This window comes from Struthio camelus, chromosome 2 (assembly GCF_040807025.1).
Source record: "Struthio camelus isolate bStrCam1 chromosome 2, bStrCam1.hap1, whole genome shotgun sequence".
NCBI lineage: Eukaryota > Metazoa > Chordata > Aves > Struthioniformes > Struthionidae > Struthio > Struthio camelus.
In genome coordinates this window covers 135442956-135456855 of record NC_090943.1, presented here as the reverse complement: position 1 = coordinate 135456855, position 13900 = coordinate 135442956, and the positions used below count along the sequence as shown (strand labels likewise).

The window sequence follows — 13900 nt, the reverse complement described above, 5'->3', positions numbered from 1 at the left end:
ATGTGTTCACATGCAAGTAGGGTGGATTATGTTGAAGTGAATTGATGTCCGATTGACTGATGGCTTTGTGTAGTACACAACAAACTCCTGAACTAGGCACAAGAGCTTATCTCATGCCACATTTCCCATCTTTCCTCTGTGGCTAGTTGTTATTAAAAATGACTCCCTAAAAAGGTGGTTTCTCCATACCAGGGAGCCATCAAAGAAGCTAAGCATTTCTTCATTGATAAGAGGTGTTCACAGAATCACAGAATCGTTTAGGTTGGATGAGACCTCTGGAGATCATCTAGTCCAACCTCCCTGCTCAAGCAGGGTCCTCTAGAGCAGATTGCCCAGGATCACATCCAGACGGCTTTTGAATAGCTCCAGGGAAGGAGACTCCACTACCTCTCTGGGCAACCTGTTCCAATGCTCTTCACAGTGAAGAAGTTTTTTCTCAGGTTCAAATGGAACTTCCTGTGCTTCAGTTTCTGCCCGTTGCCTCTTGTCCTGTTGCTGGGCACCACGGAGAAGAGGCTGGCCTCATCCTCTTGACACTCCCCCTTCAGATACTTGTACACGTTGATGAGATCCCCTCTCAATCTTCTCTTCTCCAGGCTGAACAGGCCCAGCTCCCTCAGCCTTTCCTCAGAGGAGGGATGCTCCAGTCCCCTCATCGTCTTTGTAGCCCTCCGCTGGACTCTCTCCAGGAATGCCATGTCTCTCTTGTACTGGGGAGCCCAGAACTGGACACAGTACTCCAGGGGAGGCCTCCCCAGGGCTGAGGAGAGGGGCAGGATCACCTCCCTCGTCCTGCTGGCAACACTCTGCCTCATGCACCCCAGGAGACCATTGGCCTTCTTGGCCACAAGGGCACACTGCTGCCTCATGCTTAACTTGTTGTCCACCAGCACTCCCAGGTCCTTCTCGGCAGAGCTACTTTCCAACAGGTCAACCCCCAGCCTGTACTGGTGCATGGGATTATTCCTGCCTAGGTGCAGGACCTTGCACTTGCCTTTGTTGAACTTCACAAGGTTCCTCTCCGCCCAGCTCTCCAGCCTGTCCAGGTCCCTCTGAATGGCAGCACAGTCTTCTGGTGCGTTAGCCTCTCCCCCCAGTTTAGTGTCATCAGCAAACTTGCTGAGGGTGCACTCTGTCCCTTCCTCCAGGTCATTGATGAATACATTGAACAAGACTGGACCCAGGACTGACCCCTGGGGGACACCACTAGCCACAGGCCTCCAACTTGACTCTGCGCCATTCACCACAACCCTCTGAGCTCGGCCATCCAGCCAGTTCTCAATCCACCTCACCGTCCACTCATCTAGCCCACACTTCCTGAGTTTACCTAGGAGGATGTGATGGGAGACAGTGTCAAAAGCCTTGCTGAAGTCCAGGTCCAGGTAGACAACATCCACTGCTCTGCCTTCATCTACCCAGCCAGTCATTCCGTTGTCCATCTTGTGAAGAGCAAAGGCCGGTAGCAAGGATCATCACTGATGCTGTCACTTGATAGCAAGATGTAGAATAAATCATTACTGTTCATTCATTTAGCACTTACGGAATGGGAGAGGATCCTTTTCTGAAGTTTCAAAGCTCACATTAATTTTTGGACCATTTGTTATCGAAACAGCAATGAGTTTTGTAGTTTCCATTTTGCTTGCTTAAGAAAGTTATGTTTATTAGCTCCTAATCTCCAAACAAACCTGGAGAGGAATGAAACTGAATGCACTAGGCAGTTATAAGAAGATGCTCTGAATGGAAATGTCTTTTTCCATGGTGGATGTTTTACAGCTCTAAAGCCTTAGGTCATACGTTTGAATTCTACTCATCTTCACAATTCATAGCTCAGAAGGCAAAATTCCCAAACAAAAGCTGTTTGCTGAGCCCTTTGAAATGAGCAAGCATCATCCATTTATTGTGGCTGGATGCCAGCAGCACTAACTGGAAACCTTGAGGACAAGAGGGAACTAGAAGTTCCCTGGTACTGAAGCCAAAGTTAAGGTCACTGATACTGGACCGTTGTCATATCCTGTAAATTTATTCAGTTAGCTGTTTCCAGTGCTATCAGCTTAGTTTCTATTACAAGCATTTCTATAAGATGAATAAGCTTCCCATGAAAAAGATGAGCGGGATTTGGCTCATAACAAAACACGTACGGAGTTACCCCAAAACACAAAAACAGTTGGCAGTTACCTAGGGTGGAAGTCCCAAAGGGTGCTCACAATGCTGCTCGGAGGAGTTCAGCTGTTCTGTTTTGAACAGGCATGCCCACCTCCTACATAATTGGCAGTTTAACATGTGCATCACAGTGGTTAGTCCTGAATCTGGCATGAGATGGCTGTTTTTCCAATAGCAGTCATAATCTTCAACCGCAACAACAGCAGGAGATAAAATCCTTTCCTAAGTCTTTGCTGCATCTCCTTATCATAATTTAGATCCTTTTTCTCTCCCTATTTTGCCTAAACTCCATATATTTCCTTCTAAAAACATAATTTGGAAAAGTATCCAGTTATGTATGTTTTTTTCTTTCCATGGGTCTCCATTCTGTACATCCCAAGCCGTCCTTTTCATTGCTGACATTGCTGCCAGTAACAGGACTTCTGTCCTGTATAAGTTCTGTCCCGTCAAAGTGTTATTCACTTTTAAAACTGCCCTCTAGTAATTACTCACTTTTTGAACTTGTCCATGGTTATTTAAGCAATAATACAGTAACCTCAAAAATACGGAGAGAGAGAGACAAGGACCTGTAATCCTCAGTATTTGTTTACTCCTTCATTTCTCTATCGCTACAAACAGTATAGCTCAATTATGTATTTGAATTATTGATGTTTTTCAGTAGTACGGAAATCCATCCACCAAATGCCTTTTGTTCAGATTTCTAACCTTATCTTCTTTCTCTATCAAACCTATGTAGAAAATATGGCATTTACTTTAGTTTGCTGTATTTTATCAGTCAACTTACATGAACAAAGGAAACAGCGCTGTATCTTTCACTGACATGAAACATTGTAGAAAGAAAAAAAAACATACAATGACAAGAACAACTGTGAGCCAATAGGAATATAAAACGTCTGCACCTTCTTGTTATCTCACAGCATTCAGATGCTCATAACGGTTTAGAAAGCATACCGCCCACACCACAGGATCTTGCTCCTCTTTAATTTTCTCTAATTTGTGTAGTGAATAACCAAATACTCATAATGCAATTAGAAGATAATCAGGCTTGTAATTATGTTAATTGCTGGAGACTTACATCAATCCTCCAGCAAAGTGATAGGATTTCAGGGGAACTATTAACATGGGAAGAGAGAGGAAGCGCACATGAGAGAGAAAGAGAGAGATTGGGGGAGCGAGTAAATTGATGAACAGCTTAGGCTTGTATCATTGAGCAACAATGAGAATACAATGGTACAACAAATGAAAAGGGCCTCAAGGGGAGAAGCTCAGAAAAAGAGGTTTTAGGTACCAGCAACTCAACCTCTTTTGTCTGTTTTCTTCCCATAAATAATCATGTTGTGCATCTGTATTTATTGTAATAAGCCCAATTCAGAGAAATCAGATCCATAGCTGAACACAGAACAAAGGGGAACTGTTCAGCTATGCAGCAGTTTTCCATGTCTCCCACATCACTGAAAGAGCCACTGTATTACCTTCTGTTTTGCTCTCCTGGGGGTATTCTTTTCTCATGGTGATGTCCAATATTACACTTAAAGCCATAATACTGCAACTGCAATGACCTGTCTCAGGACTGTCATGGATCAGTCGTAGTCTATGAAGAACATACAATATGTAGTGGATGACAGAATGTGTAAAGTAATCCACAGTGAAGATGATACTTTTTTATTTATCTGTTTGTCAGTACCTCGTCTGGGTTGTAATGATTAAGCCTTTTGAAGGTCAGTTTCGTCAGCTGTAGTCTGATATAAGTTATACACCATGACTGTACTTTATTAATGTGGTTATTCCTGAGTTTACAACACAATTTTCCGTGTTTAGACTACTTGCCAGAGGTTATCTAGCTGACTTAGAAAAAAAAAAGTATTATTATTAAGGTATTCGTTTATACGAGTTTGAAAAACAGATTTTACATTGGAAGAGAAACTAGTAAGGGTCAGGAAAGTCAGGCTCCCTTTTGCTTCGTATAATCTTTTTGCCCACAGCTGCCATAAGATTATGATGAAGAAAAATATAATAAATAGTCTTCATGCAAAATATTAATTATTTGACAACTGAGCAAATTCAGTTGTTTTGTCTTTTTGCCTGCATGCACAATTAAACAAAGGGTATTTTGCAATATCTGATTAACTCTAGGAACACACTTGGATGTAAGAGTGCATTATCTTTTGCGACTTCATTGAAAAACATTTATTTATGTCATACCTTTCAAATGGGCATTACACTAATATTTATGAAATGAGTCAATAAAGAACTAAAGAGACTGGATATTTTGGATATTTTATATGAATTGTCATTGGTCATTCCTACCTTATGCTATCTTTAAACTCAAGTAGAGCCTGATTTCTCAGATCTAAAAATCCCAGGAAGAGTTAAAAGAAACAGAACTCGCTCAAGGACTTCACCCACTGGAGATTTCCCCTTGGTTGTTTCTTCAAAGGGATACATCCTGTGCCTCATACTGCGACTCCAGCCATGACAACACAATTTCCCTGAAGTAACCCCCAAAGATCACTCTAGGGATCACACAGCGAGGAGGTCATAAACCCAATATAAGTCCAAGTATATAAATCCTCAGCTCTGTGGGGCTGCGCACCCCAGGTTTGGCCCACTTTGGGGTATGCTTGTTGTAGGTGCTGAGTGAAGACAGGCTTCTGAGATGCTCTGTATCTCTTCTGGAGCTCTGCAATGTCTGAAGAAACTGCAAATGTCTGACAAAAAGACCAAACACATAATATGCACAGGGCACATCTTCAGATTCGAATAGTCAAGGCGAAAAATTCACAAGGGGAACAGTACAATGTTCTTCTTTCTAGGTCCTGCCCACATGGTGGTACACAACACCTGTCCTTGCAATGGGGAATTGGTTGTACTATTCAACAGTCCCTTCCACCTTCCCAAGGATGTAGCTACCTCCAGCTCTGTTTTATACAGGATGGCACACTCAGGCCTTCATGGAGCTACCAGTTCATTTTACCTCAGTGACATTTCCAATATTTCTGAAAATGAGGTTTCATATGCCAATAGTTTCCACCCAGAAACTGACCCCCCAGAAAGAACATTTGCTTCTTAAAAAAAAAACTATACCTTTTCACTTGCTTCTTTTGACTGCTTTTATGAAAGGTATTTAATGACATTGGCCACCTCCTTGTTGGGGAGTTTCCCTGTGCTGTATGTGTGTAGTATTTTGTCATCTTTACATGAATGTAATTACATCATTATGTTGCTGTTATTGAATTTAGGATAGACATAGTCAGTAATACAGTATCATCTTTTACAAAATTATGTTAATTACATACTGTTGTAGATGCACATAGAGCTTTAAAATGCTTTCATCCAGCCTTACTCACAATGTAATTTTACTGTCTTCTATTGAGGTACACTACAGATTCTCATCCAGTCTTAGCAAAAGGAGGAGTAGAAAGAATGGTGCATAGGTCAAGAAAATCATCAGCAAGGAAACTGTAGGTTAAAGAAGTGTATTCCAAACAGAAATTTGAAAGAAATGAAGACTTGTTCAGTTACAGCTTCCTTTTATTTTTCTCTTGGAATCTTCCTCGGATTGTAGCTGTCAGGCACAAGCTCCTTAAAATTGGGCTTATGTGCTTGGAATTTGGATTTGCTTTTGCAGGTGGGATAAGAGGTTCACTTACAAATCCCAGTGGCAGCATCAAGTGAAAAAGTCCCTTCAGGGCCTCTTGGCACTTTATATTGGTAACACAATAAGCATATTGCACGACATTGTCCAGGATACAGAAGACAGGGCAAGGGAAGGCATTATTATTTGCAGACCCCATATCCTAGCTCAATACCCCATTTCTTTTCATCACAGAATTTCTTTTCTCTTAGCTGTCAACTCTCCTACAGGTTAAATTCAAGGTGGTTTCTGAGATTCTTGCAGACTCCGTACAGCTATTCCTATAGCTATCTAACTTTCTCAGTCATTCATTTGCACTGCAGCTATATAGTTTCTTATCAAAGGCTTTGAAAATTGCTGCCTGATCTGATCAGGGCTCTCCAGCTTATTTAACACTTCATGAAGCTTCCCAAGCCTGAAATAGGCTAAAATCAATGTAAGCAGTGTAACAGACTCAGGTTTCATTGTCCTGGCCACCCCTTCCCCCATCCCCCATGCAGTAGGTCCCAGTCTCTTCTAAATGAATCTACCACACTTCTTTCTAGGCTGATAGCTGAGTAGGTTACTATACAGGGATGAAATAAATAGAGGCACGCCAAAGAGATAAAACTATCAATGTCTGCCTTTGTCAAGCTGAAGAACATACATAAGGGAAATTCTCTTTCTTTAATTCTATGGAAGAAATGAATATACCCTTGGCAGGACATTCTATCTCAGCCAGTGCTGCAAGGAGATAGTGGTCCAGTCAGAAAGAACGAACTGATTCAGGAAAATATTCTGTGAGTTGGATGAAGGTCAGACCGCTGATCTATGTATCAAGATCGGGAGGACATCAACAAGCAGAGGAAGAAATATTTCATAATATCCATCAAAATGTAAATTATAAAATTATAAAATAAATTGTAAAAGAGCTCCTCCAAATCACTGCGAGGACATAAAGCAATCTAATGGCGATGCGTACCGAAACAGAGCATGGCATCATTTTGCCCCGTCAGAACATCACACATCTCCATGCCCTTTGCTGAATAGTTCAACAAAGGCAGTGTACATGGCAGTTCTTATTTGTTGTCTTTGAACCCAGCCTCAGTGCTGAGAGGTTTGCTTATTTGATTTTGAATCTGGAGGAAGTGAGCTAACTTCAGCAATCATGACTAAACCACATCATCAGTTGCCTTCAAACTTCTGTCACCTCAATATTGGCAGCTGGCTGGTCAGTACAGAATTTCTTAGCCACCAACTTGTCGTATTTTGGAAATAGTTTGCTTCCAGATGTCAGCAGTAACCAGTTTCTAAGTAGGTGTAATCCTTGTGTATCCACGTGCCCTGGTGTGAGATGGTCAGAGCCAGCTGTGCACATAACTTTATTATGATGTTCTTGCAGCAGTTTTGGAGGCATTGCTCATTACCACAAATAAAAAAATGTTGTTGTAATATCATTACACTTATTTATTTGTCCTGCCTCAACATTTTCCCAGCTTACAAATAGAGAATCTGCAGAGACTGCAATATAATCAGCTTTCTCAGCACTCAGTTTATACAAGTAAGATCTATATGACATCTATAATTACTATATGAGCAAGAAAGATCTGTGCTGCTTGCAGAGGTTCACTACTGGAACGTCCTCCAGCCTGTCCCACATCTTTTGTGTGCCACATGTATAGCTGTTCCAGTGCACTTTTGCTCCATGCTGATTCTGTGCTGTAGCATTATTTGAAAGGGGGGGAAAATGCAAGTAATTTATACTAGAAGTGTCCAACAGTGGCATACATATATCTCCCATGACAGGCAAGCCGCTTCAGAATACATATATCCTCAAAATATATGCATATGTACATACATGCACATATATTCCACCACATTTCCTCTGTAAGAGGAGAAGTTGATGACGTGTGCACATGGATGCACATCTACCATACATGGGAGCAGCTGCTGCAGCTGCTGCAATTACTGCCACTGTTGAATCAATGCAGTACAACACAGTTCTCTTTCTCTGATAGTAGTACCTGAGCAAATTAAATTTCGAGTTGCTATTATTGCTTTTGTAGAAAGGACATCAGCTTCTTCTACAGCAGAGTGTGAAAAAATAATGCTAGTGAAGCTCTAACAATCCTGCTAGAAACGTTACTTCCTAATGCAAGATACCACACAGTTCTAGGAGGAAGCTATGTAGATACAAATCAAGATGATCTGCAGTGCGATGTTCTGTACTATGTTTAGAAAGCTTAACTGCCCATCACTGAGTGCCTTGCTCTAGGTAAGTTTTGTAATGAAGAAATGTTTGGTAATTTTTTCTAAATGTATCTCTTGTTATGCTCAGAGTTAAGTGAAAACCTCATTAAGGCTGGACTGTTGGGCACTGCCACAACTCAGCTGGGAAAAATACTACATTTCTTAATGGAAATGCAGATACAGCTGTTGATTGGCCATGTGCAGAAAGATGAAATGAGAAAGGTTTGGGATGAGAGAGACATGTACAATTTATTTTTCCCATAGGGAGTTGAGTGTGGAAAAAAAATGCAACAGCAATTCGAAGAAGAAGGCAAAATAAATCTAAGAACACTCAGAAAAGGATTATCCTCAGAAAGATTAAAAGAAAGGGTCTTTGGGTAAAGCACTGCATTAGATAAGTCATAGTACTGTGTGTGTATACTTGTTTTTTGTTTTATTTTGTTTTGTTTTTGAAACAAAACATTATATTCATTCTTTGTATAGACAACGGATTCCATGAAAAAGGTAAGAGACTCCATCAGTAATTCTCCAATTTGTAAGACACTGATTTTGGCTAACTGCTTTATTAAGAAATAGCACTATTTTCGTTCAGTTCTGGAGACCATTTACTGATACAGTGAGACTATCTATGCTTCTACTTTGTAATTCATATACCCTCAAACTCATTTTATGTTTTCTGTGCAAAGGTGCTCGTAAAGTAGTTTTAGGAGCATGCTTTAAAATGAGTAGTTTACTGAAAAAAAAAGATAAGTTCTTTCTCTGGTTTCCTGCAGGTTGGTGTCATGGCACACAGTAGCCTGGCTTGCTAACTTATTTGAGTTTACAGGCTAGAATGAAAATAAAAGAAAGGCTATGTAGAGCAAAAAAACAAAGAAGAATTACCTTCAATAAAACTGGAATGAAACTGCTGCAAATTTTGCCAGGTCTATTGTCTCAGCTGCCAGGTTTCTTCATCTTGTGCCAGGTTTTCTCTCTAGATGCTGATTAATTTTTCCATACATCAAATGCTTCACACCTGATTAGAGTGGCTTTTGCACTGCAAGTAGGACAGGACATTGCTAACCTGCTGTGACTAGAAGCCAGACTGTCTTTTAGAAATATTGACTCTGTTTGGAGGCTCACCTGGGGACACCTTGTGGAAAGTAATCAACTTCCACGAGGGCAGGAGCTGGGCATCTCTCTTGTGGCCATCATAGTATAATTAAAACTCCCCCTCAAGAAATCTTAGTGGGTATTTCCACCAGCTGTGCCTGACTCCTTCTATTCTGCTCTTTCTCAGCAGTAGTGTACCCCATCTCGGATGGTCTCCAGTGATCCAGCATCCTGATATAGTGCTGTCTTTTGTTTCAAGTGGCCTCCTAGAACCTTTCTGCAAGAATCCCCATTTATTCTCCATACACTGTTACATTCATTAGACCTGCTTCATCCTGAATCATTAATTGCAAAACATTTGTTTGAGGCTTTTTTAGCAGTTATTTGTAAGACAGAGAGGTTTCTTTAGTTCTTATTTTTCACTGTTCTTATAATGGCATATAATCTAAAAGCTGTGTGAAAGATTTATGCTTGAAGTAAAACCATTGTGTCAGGGACACTGCACAAGAGTCAAGTCACTGTGGAATTTACCCATCTGACTGTATTTTCCCAAAAATTTTCGGTAAAGACAGAAGCTGTGCTTGAACTGGAATGCAAAATATCGTGCAGCTCAGAGTTAGGTTCACTTTAGTCATTTTGATTTCCCCAACCCTGTGTCCCATAATTGAATGGTCTTTTTTGACATAGCAAATTTGCTTGCTCTTTTCTTTTTCAAATACAGCTTGTGGTGGCGTTGCCCGGCTCTTATGTAGTCGCTTTGCAATTATAGCGTTGCCCGGCTCTTATGTAGTCGCTTTGCAATTATAGCTCTTGCTTAGAGAAATGGAAATGTCAGTCTTTTATCCTTACCCCTCACTTGGAGAGGTGACCTGCTGGAGTTCAAACCTTGCACTGCTATCTCCTGGACTATCAGGAAAACAGTCGATGTGAAAGGGTGGTCCACCATCTCCTCTTCAGTCCAAACTGAAGTTTCAGCCAAAACTACAAGGTCCAAGAATCTAAAGAGACTGCAGAGGGAACATTTTGCCAGCCCAGCAGTAAGGACACTGTTGGGATATAGCCTGCATTTTAAGAAGGATGAAATAAGAAATACCAGGATGTGAGGCAGTGTGTAATATGAAATAGATGACATCCACCAGCACCATGCCATAGTTTAACATAGATATGTCCTTCCAGAAATCAAAGATATGAGACTGGCTACAAGTCCCAATTTTATATAGCAATCTTAATTCAGAGCTACAGAGAGATGCCTGCAGTAGAGAAGATATAAGATTTCAGATTTGCTCATCCAGTCATTGACATTTTGCCTTGGTTAAATGAAGCACCTGGTTTAGTTAGGGGACTCCCATCCCTTGGCGCCAAATCATCCTTATCTGTCCAGGAGGGGATTTAGCCCCAAGTGCACCAGCAGGCCCTGCAACCTCTTCCCCCACACAGGGGTCTGGCTACCTATGTGCAAAGGCTGCCCTGACACCGCGTAGTTCTGTGACCTCTTTTCATAGACTGCTGCAAAAAGAGCAGTGGGAAACCTCACTGAGGACTTCCCCTGCTTTGATCAGGAGGTACATTTAAGTGCATTTAAGCTTCAGCCTTTGCCCTTGGCCCTTGCCTTAGCTGTGCTGTCGGTGCGCCCGCACCTGGCCACGGACCTTGCTGCTTCGACCTCCTGACCTGATTCCCAGACCTGCCTTGTCACTATGGACTTGCCCAGCAATCTCTGGACCACAGCTGACCCTGGCTGCTGTCCCCAGCCCGGCCTTGCTCACCTCGTCAGGGCACCAGGGGACTTTGTGGATGGCACCCCAGGGTGTGGGGACTGCCTGGCCGGCCAGCTGTCACCCTCGGCTCTGGCTCTCCTCCATGTGATGGCAGCCCCCTTCTGCTGCTCCCTGGGGCAGAGGTGTCTATTTATGTGCTTTCTTCACAGGTTCGACTCTGAGAAAAGTATCCTGGTCCTCTTAGACTTCACATCTAACTTTTAAATGGTTGCAATTATGTAATATGTCAATGTAGTCTCTAGAACAGCTGTATCATTTGATCCTGTTGCAGGGACAGTGTAGGTTTAGGACACTTGACAGTTTTCTTTTTATCAAGAGCAATAAGCTCTCCACAATATCCTCACTTTCTCTTCCTTTCAATTTATTGTAAAGCTTTTGTTTATTTTTTTAGTATAAAGCACATGGGGCCGGGGGAGATGTACCTACTTTCTTCTTCCTTTCAGTGCATTAATACTTCTTTAGTTTTGTAAAGGCATAAAATCTTCATAAGCTCATTGGTATGGAGAGAAGAGATGCAATGATATGCTTAGAAACAAAACTCGTGGACTCAAAGTCTGAAATATGGTTAAAATTTCAATGGTTCTAAAGCACTGATATGGTTATTACATTAATTTGATTACTGTATAAATTCATCTGTCTTTTTGTATATCCTTACCCCTTTACCATGAATCCATGACTGCATGCTAAAATATAAGCCCTATTTCAAGAAAGGTCTCAAGCATATCTTTAAGTTCTTCCCATTCAGAAAAGTGCTTAAACATAAGTTTCAAGTTAAGTACATCTCTTAATACCATTACTGTTAGTTTGCTTTACTAGGTTGGATTTGAAAAGTTAGAGTAGCCTAACGCTAAGAAGGATGGTTCTGAAACCACGGAAATGGCACTGAAATCACAGATAGATGACATCCAAAATGGATACGTAGTATTGAAATAAACACAACACTCATTCTGTAATGTATATTTTTTCTACAGATGGACACTTTAAAAACATATAAGTATTGTGAAACAGTTATTCAGTTTTGTTGTATTGCTATGGAAGTCAAGAGCCTATCAGTTGCTCTTTCCAGGAACGCTGAACAATCACAACTCCCTTCTGAGTCAAGCATCAAGCAATGGACAACAGAAAGCAGGAGAAAACATATCTACATATTCTAGAAACTTTCAAGAAATGACTTACACAGAACTTTCAAAAGCCGAAAAGATGTTCTTAAAACTGACCTTACTTTTGAATGCTTATATCCATGTTGAAGTTTGTATGTATGGAACTGTAACTTTGCTGTAAAGTGCATATTATAATGTATTCTTCAAGAAAAGATTGGGGATTGAAATCTGAATAGGTTAAAATATATACTTAAAATAAATACCTAAATAGAGGATGATATGTTTAACTTTCATCAGGAGCTGCATCTATCACATCAGTAGAAATCAATGTCCTTTTTAGAACCATGCAATAAATGCAAACTAGAGACCAGAAACTACCTAGGTGATTGTGTGTTTAAAAAGAAAAACAGAGCAAAATCTTAGTCTAATTTTATTGATTTATTGAATGTGTTTAGTTTCAGTAGACATCTCTTATGTTTCATTTTTGATCTAAGAAGCTTCTTGTCCTTAAGTAACAGCATATTAATTAACTTCCAAGTACAGCTCAATGCTTGTGTACACTTTCCTGTTGGATACTACCACTAAGAGTCTTAAGTTCTTCTTTGTGTAGCAAAACCCTGTCTTTTTAGGCCAGATTACAAGTTTTCAGGTGGTATCTGTCTGTTTGTTTCTGTGTAGTCTTCTCTGCTTTTGATGCAGCTGTGCACATGGCCATGCCTAATGTGATTCCCCATGCTCATGGACAGCCTTCTTCTGCTAGGCTGAGATTTAAAAGAAGAGAGGTTCTTGACTTCGTCCCCTAATTTTCTATTCTCTGGGAAACACAGCTATATGCTGCTCTGTCCTGGTAGATACAGTTACTTGTTCTTTTCACAAAGTGCACGTGGCCCAAACCAAGTACAGTTCCCAAACTAGGACTGTCATATGCATGGGGTACATGTAGTCTGCCCTACAAGGGAGAGGCTGAGATTGCTGTACCTGCTCCTGACCTACACTTTTAGAGGGGCACTAAGCTTCCTAAGGAACTGTTGTCATTGTTTCTTTATAGCAATTCCCTATATCTGGAACTCCCTCTCTTCTCTTGACTTTTGAGGTGTTCTAAGTATATATCATGGTTCTAGTCTCCATTTGTGAGTCACCAGTAGGTGACTGCTAGGGTCAGAACTGTTGATATCTTTTGCCATATATCAGTCTTAGTTGAGAGGTTATTTTTTTGTTTTTTTGTTTTTTTTTTGAGACCTTCTGTCTCTGGTGCTTCTTCTGGATCTGTAATGTTCTGCACAAACTCTTAAATGGGCTTTAGGAAAGATCAGCTGGCCTCCATGTGTGTGCAGTTTGGCATACAGAGTAAGGTTGCGCAGCATCAAGCCCAACAGAATCCTCATTCTGATTGTGGCCTTTAAACCCTTCTCTGTTACAAGTGACCCCTAGATTTTTTTGCCAGACATATTTCAGGGAAATACATTAACTCTGACAGCCGGCCTGTAGGACATTGCACATTCTGCAGTGCGCAGGAAGCATTATAACTTGATTTTGAAGAAAGACGGTTAAACTGGATGTAGAGTAAATAGAAGCAAGAAGAGAAGCAACAGGCAAACTTAAACTACAGTTGTCCTAAGTACACACAGAATGACTTTATGAGTCCAGCACACACAGACAATGGCTTTTTAAACATTGACAGTATCCTTCGAGACAAATACTGAAACTAAACGGCCATCTCCCTGCTTTTCCACTCCCTGCTTCCTTTTCATCCCTCTGCAGTCATAAAATAGATTGGAACAGAGACGATGGTGTTTATGTTACTTCATGAAGGAATGAACACAATCCCAAACCATATTTTCACATTTTACTGACATCTTCTAACTCATTTACTATTGTGCATTGAGAAACTAGCTCACAAATCAAAA

The 13900-nt window shown here is 40.9% G+C and overlaps 1 long non-coding RNA gene across 1 annotated transcript in view; it reads left to right on the top strand.

Moving 5' to 3' along the window:
- The window catches only part of LOC138066037 (uncharacterized), a 40396-nt gene extending 27607 nt beyond the window's left edge, over nt 1-12789 (top strand). The window contains exon 3 of the long non-coding RNA XR_011139213.1: nt 11865-12789. This is a non-coding gene — a long non-coding RNA (uncharacterized lncRNA). The remainder of the gene's footprint in view (nt 1-11864) is intronic.
- Nucleotides 12790-13900: the final 1111 nt, after the last annotated feature.